Source organism: Rhinopithecus bieti, unplaced genomic scaffold, assembly GCF_001698545.2.
Source record: "Rhinopithecus bieti isolate Rb0 unplaced genomic scaffold, ASM169854v2 scaffold_2574, whole genome shotgun sequence".
NCBI classification, from domain to species: Eukaryota; Metazoa; Chordata; class Mammalia; order Primates; family Cercopithecidae; genus Rhinopithecus; species Rhinopithecus bieti.
The window spans coordinates 4974020-4980355 of NW_016804493.1; the positions used below are offsets into that span (position 1 = coordinate 4974020).

The 6336-nt window shown below is 46.2% G+C and overlaps 1 protein-coding gene across 2 annotated transcripts in view; it reads right to left on the reverse strand.

The window, feature by feature from the left end:
• The window catches only part of ZNRF1 (zinc and ring finger 1), a 119830-nt gene that overhangs the window by 59198 nt on the left and 54296 nt on the right, over positions 1–6336 (reverse strand). The window lies entirely within an intron of this gene.

Genomic DNA, 6336 nt, shown 5'->3' on the forward strand with positions numbered 1-6336 from the left:
CACCTCGCCCGGCTAGTTTTTTGTATTTTTTAGTAGAGACGGGGTTTCACCGTGTTAGCCAGGATGGTCTCGATCTCCTGACCTCGTGATCCGCCCATCTCGGCCTCCCAAAGTGCTGGGATTACAGGCTTGAGCCACCGCGCCCAGCCGGAAAGCCATTTCTTTACAAACGAACGCCTGCCCACCCACTCTGACTGTTACAAAGGCCTTCTTTCTGAATTTGCTCTAGAAAGCTGATATGATCATAGTAACAGTTTCATCAAGACACTCCTGCTCCTTTAATTTCTGCTCTAAAACAAGAAAGCTATACAGGAGAAAAGACCAAGAAGAGAGTCAGATCCTCCTGTCTGGACTTGACCTGTAAAAAAGGTTACACAGAGACAAGGAGGCCTGGGATGGTCCCAGTGATGTGGGCAGTGAAGGCCAAAGCACCATCACCATGGAGCAATTCCCACATTCCTAGAAAAGTCACACTCCACGTGAACAGGCAAGGCCAATTCCCAGGGCTGGATTAGTATCAGGGGAGAAATCAAGTAATGCCACCACAGAACTTAGCTTGAGAAAACAGCCAGGGGAGCACAAAGTGCCAGTATTACCTGATGGCTAAATTATTAAATTGCTGCTTAGGGTAAAAAGCAATGATTCCTTAGACCCTGAATTAAAGGCACCTGACACAAACCAGCATGAGAACTGAGAAGCCCACATAGTGATCTCCCCTCTGACCATACCCAGCTTTCCCCCACTTTCCTGCAGACCCTATGGAGAAATGTGCTCAGAGAATCAGGCAGGAAAAGATGAGCCAGTGCCTAGCTTGTCCCTTGAGCCACCAAAGTCAACAAAGCAGACAGAACAGGCAGGGTGCCAGGGAGGCAAACTGGCGTCAGCTTCTCCCAGCAGGGCCACCCCTTACCACAAATGGACTTTTAGAACAAGAGTACCCTACATTCACAACAAAAGTCACTGCATTTATTTTCCTTCTCCAAAGCAAAACGGCTGAAGCCAGGAACTGCACTTCTGGTCGACACAGTTAAGGTCCTTCCCACTGTGGAAGACAAAACGCACTGTGCTTGTTGAAACACAGCAGGATGAGGATTTTCCACACGGGCTTCTGCCTTTTTCACAGGAACCACGAAACCAGAGGAAACTAAGGGTCCTTGCTTAGGGCCTTGTAGGAGTACAAAGGCAATTGTCAACAAGGAAGGAAGAAATAATCTAATGGGATCAGTCCTATTCCCTGAAGGAGAAGATACATAGTTCATACGAAAAGTAAAGTTTTGACCAGGGCTTGGGAAGACTCCCATCACCAAAGGGAATATGTAACGAAGAACTTGTGTGGCCACAATGAGCCAAAGCCAGCAGAGGTGACCTGAATGGCGAGTACAGGAGCCCAGGAACAACCTGGGAAAACCCTAAAGGCTCTTTTCTAAAGTCTAGACTTTCTCCAAAATGTGATGTGTACACACCAAAGTACAAATGAAGAGACATTTTCTGAGCTTGTGAGGAAATTACTACTTACATGAGTCCACTCTGCTTATTGAATAGGTGGATGTGTTTTACAGCATGGAGCACATCTATCATGGGCATCAGGGAAGCTCACACATAGCCCCTGATAGTGACAGCCACTGGGCACTGGCGAATTTCTTTCTTTCTTTTTTTTTTTTGAGATGGAGTTTCGCTCTGTCGCAGATAGCTGGAGTGCAGTGGTGTGATCTCGGCTCACTACAACTTCTGCCTTCCGGGTTCAAGTGATTCTCCTGCCCCAGTCTCCTGGGTAGCTGGGACTATAGGCGTGTGCCACCAGGGCTGGCTAATTTTTGTATTTTTAGTAGAGACGGGGTTTCACTATGTTTGGCCAGGCTGGTCTTGAACTCCTGACCTCAGGTGATCCACCTGCCTTGGCCTCCCAAAGTGCTGGGATTACAGGCATGAGCCACCGCGCCCAGCCATTGGCGATTTTTATGTTTTTAGCTGGAGTCCTGAAGTTAGAGAACAGAAATGCTTTTCTGACCCTCTATTCCCACCTCATATGTATATTTAGATAATTGGTGTTTAAGGTTCTAGCCACTCACCTGAACCAATTTTATTAAGTGGGGTGGGAAGTGAGATCAACCCCCCTAGATTTCCTCTGCGGTCTATAAATGGAGCTTCGGGAAGGCAATCAGCCCACCTAGGGCAGGAATTTCAGTTCATTTCCTCAGGAGGCTCCTCCCTCACTTCCAATCCAGAGGCCCCATGGAGCTAAGTCAGAGGGTGCTGATTCACATCATGTCCCCAATGGCAGCAAATGAAAAGGCTCAGATTCTCCTCATTTTCACATGGGTTGCCAGCCTTGCTTTAACTCTGTAAGTCTGTGTTCTTCAGAGCAAAATCACAAAAGAGATCATGCAATGATTAAGAGTGCATTTGGTGAAATGCATCACAACAGTAAGCTGGACGGACAGACGGATGGAGGGAAGGTTGTATAGACAGTTTGTGATAAAGCAATATAGATAATGTTGGCTGAGGGTCAAGGTGGTGGTTATATGGGTGTTCACTGAGCAGTTCTTTCCATTTTACTATCTGACACACCTGCCTGCTGGAAATGGAGGTGGCCTTGAAGAAGTGAGAATGGCAGTCATAGCCCTGAGGTAGGAGGACATGGCCTCACCTTAAACAAGCCTGCTGACCTGGAGGAGGACGTTCGCATCCCCAAGGTTCTTTATTTAAAAGGGTAGTGGTCAAAATCAGGGACCTTTTTACAAACGTCTCATGTTTGGGCCCAACTGTGAGTCTACTGACTCACAATGTGAGGCAGGTGGGGTAACATAACACTATCTTTTTTTTTTTTTTTTTTTGAGACAGGGTCTGGCTCTGTCACCCAGGCTGGAATGCAGTGGTGCCATGATGGCTCACTGCAACCTTTGCCTCCTGGGCTCAAGCAATCCTCCCACTTAAGCATCCCAAGCAGCTGAGGCTAGAGGTGCACACCACCACACCCAGCTAATTTTTTTGTATTTTTGGTAGAGATGGGGTTTCACCATGTTGCCCAGGTTGATCTCGAACTCCTGGGTTCAAGCAATCCTCCAGCCTTGGCCTCCCAAAGTGCTGGGATAATAGACATGAGCCACCACGCCCGGGCACATTCTCTATCTTGATAGGGTTTTGGGTTTTGATGATGCATGCACTTGTCAAAACCCAGTGAACATGTACTTAAAATGTGTACATTTCACTGTATGTAAACTTTCCATCAAGAGGAAAAGCTATAAAGAAATACTTAACACCAGTTAATGATGTATATATTGAAATATTTAAAGATAAGTATAAGATGTCTGCAGTTTACTTTGAAATGTGTACAAAATAAGAGGTGGACAGATACATAAAGAAGTAGATAGATGAATAGATACGTGATGATTAAACAAATATAGTTTAAAAAAAGATGGGCTGTGCGCGGTGGCTCACGCCTGTAATCCCAACACCTTGGGAAGCCGAGGCGGGTGGATCATGAGGTCAGAAGTTCAAGATCAGCCTGACTAACATTGTGAAATCCCATCTCTACTAAAAATACAAAAATTAGCCGGGTGTGGTGGAACACGCCTGTAGTGCCAGCTACTCAGGAGGCTGAGGCAGGATAATTGCTTGAACCCGGGAGGCGGAGGCTGCAGTGAGCCAAGATCGCGCCACTGCACTCTAGCCTGGGAGACAGAGTAAAACTCCATCTCAAAAAAAAAAAGGGAAAAATGTAGGCTGGATGCAGTGGCTCACGCCTGTAATCCCAACACTTTGGGAGGCCAAGGCAGGCCAATCGCTTGAGGTCAGGAGTTCGAGACCACACTGGCCAATATGATGAAACCCCTTCTCTACCAAAAACATAAAAAATTAGCCGGGTGTGGTGGCACACACCTGTAATCCCAGCTACTCGAGATGCTGAGACAGGAGAACTGCTTGAACCCGGGAGGTGGAGGTTGCAGTGAGCTGAGATCTTACCACTGCACTCCAGACTGGGCGACAGAGTGACTCCATCTCAAAAAAAAAAAAATGTATTTGGAGGTGGGTAGCAGTGGAGGGGGTGGTCTGTCATCCACACGGTGCAATCATAGCTCACTGCAGCCTTGAACTCCCAGGCTCAAGTGGGCCTACTGCCTCAGCTTCCTGAATAGCTGGGACTATAGGCGTGTGCCACGACACCCAGGTTTTTTTTTTCCTTTTTGTAGAGACGAGGTCTCACCATGTTGCCCAGGCTGGTGTTAAACTCCTGAGCTCAAGCAGTCCTCCTGCTTCAGCCTCCCAAAATGCTAGGATTACAGGTGTGAGCCACGGTACCTGGCTACAAGTATTTTTATTTTTTTTTTAATATCAGGAATACACGATTGATTGATTGATTGACTGTTGAGACAAAGCCTGGCTCTGTCGCCCAGGCTGGAGTGCAGTGACACAATCTCAGCTCACTGCAACCTCTGCCTCCCAGACTCAAACCATCCTCTGATCTCAGTCTCCCAAGTAGCTGGGACTACAGGTATGCACCACCAAGCCCAGCTAATTTTTGTATTTTTGGTAGAGACAGGGTTTTGCCATGTTGCCCAGTCTGGTCTTGAATTCCTGGGGTCAAGTGATCCTCCCGCCTTGACCTCACCAAATGCTGGGATTACAGGAGTGAGCCACTGCATCCAGCCACAAGTATTTTAAAAAGATCCTCGGATGGATTAAACAAACTGTGGTCCATCCATACCGTGGACTACTACTTAGCAATAAAAAGGAATGGACTATTGAAATACACAAGAGTTTGGAGAATTACGCTAAGTGAAGAAAGCCAATCCCAAGAATTACATGCCATATGATTCCATTTATATAGCATTACTGTAATGATGAAACTCTAGAGCTGGAGAAGAGACTAGTGGCTGACTGGTATTAGGGATGGGGAGGAGGGAAGAGAAATGGGTATGACTATAATGGGCAGCATTAGGGATCTGTGAGGTAGTGGAACAGTTCTTTATCTTGTGATGTTGGATACATAACCCATATATGTGATAAAACTGCACTAAACCACACACACGCACCCACAAATGGGTGCATATGAAAGTGATGAGATCTGAATATGGTCTATGGATTGTACTAACAGCACCCATGCCCATTTCCTCATTTTGCTATTGCAGTATAATTATGTAGGATGTACCACTGAAGAAAACTGGGCGAAGGTACAAAGGACCCCTCTGTGGTCTAGTCTTACCGTACAGAGGTAAGTAGAAACAGTGAATTTTTTTTTTTTTTGTATTTTTTGTAGAGATGGAGTTTCACTATATTGCCCAGGCTGGTCTCTAATTCTGGAGCTCAAGTGATCTGCCCATATCTTGGCCTCCCCAAGTGTTAGGATTACAGGTATGAGCCACTGCACCCAGCCCCTACAAGTAATTTTTAAAAATTATCCAGGTGTGGTGGTGCACACCTGTGGTCCCAGCTGCTCGGGAGGCTGAGGCAGGAGAATTGCCTGAGCCTGGCAGGCTCAGGCTGCAGTGAGCCATGATCATGCTACTGCACCCAGCCTGGGCAACAGAGCGAGACCTGGTCTAAAAAATTTTTAAAAGATTAAAGACATAAGAAAAAGGATTCCAGGCCGGGTGTGGTGCTCACACCTGTAATCCCAGCACCTTGGGGGGCCAAGGCGGGCAGATCACCTAAGGTCAGGAGTTTGAGACCAGTCAGGCCAAGATGGTGAAACCCTGTCTCTACTAAAAATACAAAAAGAAGCTGGGCGTGGTGGTACACACCTGTAGTCCCAGCTATTCGGGAGACTAAGGCAGGAGAACTGCTTGAACCCTGGAGGTGGAGTTTGCAGTGAGCGGAGATCGCGCCATTGCATTCCAGTCTGGGTGACAGAGTGAGACTGTCTCAAAAAAAAAAAAGGATTCCAAATTCCAGCAAATAAAATACTAATAAAGAATGGAAGGAGGGAAGGACAAAGTAGACAAGAAAAATAACTAAACAATTTCTAGAAATGAAAAGGATAGTCATTAATTCAATGAATGTAAGGATTATCCATGGGTTGGATAGGAAGAATCAGTATCGCGAAAATGGCCATACTGCCCAAGGTAATTTACAGATTCAATGCCATCCCCATTAAGCTACCAATGAGTTTCTTCACAGAATTGGAAAAAACTGCTTTAAAGTTCATATGGAACCAAAAAGGAGCCCGCATTGCCAAGACAATCCTAAGTCAAAAGAACAAAGCTGGAGGCATCACGCTAGCTGGCTTCAAACTATACTACAAGGCTACAGTAACCAAAACAGCATGGTACTGGTACCAAAACAGAGATATAGACCAATGGAACAGAACAGAGTCCTCAGAAATAATACCACACAGNT